We start from the raw sequence: 1,706 nt of genomic DNA on the forward strand, positions 1-1,706 counted from the left end.
CAAACCAAAATTACTAGTGTCGATCGACACCCAACCACAGTGTCGATCGACACCACCCGGATTTCCAGACACGGGCGTTACAATTCTCCCCCACTAACTAGGATTCGTCCCCGAATCCTCCGACACAACCGTCAGTATACAACTGACCTCACCGAGGCCCCTATCTAATCAATATACTCACGTTCCAGACCCTATTTGCTCATACACACCCACCTCCCCCGTCCATAGGTCGCAACCCGTGGATCATACCGGCTTGTCCTCAGGCCTCAGCCTTAGACTACGGTATCCAGGAAGCCTCACCACTTCCCCCGCTCTCAGGTCGCAACCTTCAAGTTATACCGGCTCACTATTAGGCCACCCGCCTTCTAGCTACGGTATCCGGGAAGTCACACGCTCGCTCTCGGGTCGTCACCCTCAAGCGTGCTCTCGAATCGTCATCCGAGACTATCACATCTCATCCGAGACTATCACATCACACCCGAGCAAATAAGTCTAAACGCCCCCGAGCATATCTCCAGATTAGATATACCTCCCGTGGTCCACTTATAACATCGCAATGCTATACTAACCACCACCCCGAGACTTTCCAAAAATAGAACCGTCAAACCCGACACTTTCTATTTTTAGAAACTCGCACATATTTCTCTTACACATGACACAACAAGTCAAATCCAAGAAATACTCATCTTATTAATCTCCAATGTCATAATCATTACACCAAAATGAGAATACAAAAGAGATACAACCAAAACCAAACTCAAAAACCAAACAAGCCAACGGTCTACTCCTCGACCTGCTTGTCAAACCACTTCCGGAACCTTGCCTTTATCCTGGCCACTGACTAGAAATCATCCCGTGATTCCTCAACTCATCCTCAATACCTGCCGCCACTTCAACCAACTCCACACGCGACGCATAGGCTCGCACCTTGCACCGCACCCTCATGTCGTGGCTGAGACCCTTCATGAAACGACGCACCTGCATCTGCTTAGGATCCCCAGCACGACCCGAGTATACCAAGAGTCGGCTAAACTCCGAGTCGTACTCCCGCACCGACCGTTCACCTTGAGTCAACGCTAAGAACTGCGACTCTATCCGGTACAGTGCCTCCGCCGGGAAATATTTGGCATTAAACTCTGCCAAGAAGTCCCCCCACACCATCAATCTCTGCTCCCTCTTGGCCAGCACACTCCTCCACCACAAGTGTGCATCACCAGCCAAGTAGTGAGCCGCTAAGTCCACCCGGTACGCCTCCGGACACCTCATCGACTGGAAGTACCGCTCTAATCGCACCCGCCACTCATCCGCTACAGCCGGGTCGGAACCTCCGAAGAACAAGGACATCCCGAACCGCTGCAGCTGCTCCAACATCCGCAGGTAGTACGGCTGCTCGACCACCGCACCTACCTCCCCAGGCGGTACAACCCCAACAACAGGCTGCACACCAGGCCCAAGAGGAGCCTGCACACCAGGCCCAAGAGGAGCCTGCACACCAGGCCCAAGAGGAGCCTGCACACCAGGCCCAAGAGGAGCCTGTACCGGCGGTACCGCACCCGGTAACCGCTCCAAGAGCTGCGTCAGCAAATCCGCAAGCCGATCATTCTGACCCTGGACTCCACCCGCTTGAACACCCCCAACCGGGTTTCCAACCACACTAGTACCGCTCCCGGACGAACCGGCTCTTACGGCACTCACACTAGCACCAC

Source organism: Capsella rubella, unplaced genomic scaffold (assembly GCF_000375325.1).
Source record: "Capsella rubella cultivar Monte Gargano unplaced genomic scaffold, Caprub1_0 scaffold_2, whole genome shotgun sequence".
Lineage (NCBI taxonomy): Eukaryota > Viridiplantae > Streptophyta > Magnoliopsida > Brassicales > Brassicaceae > Capsella > Capsella rubella.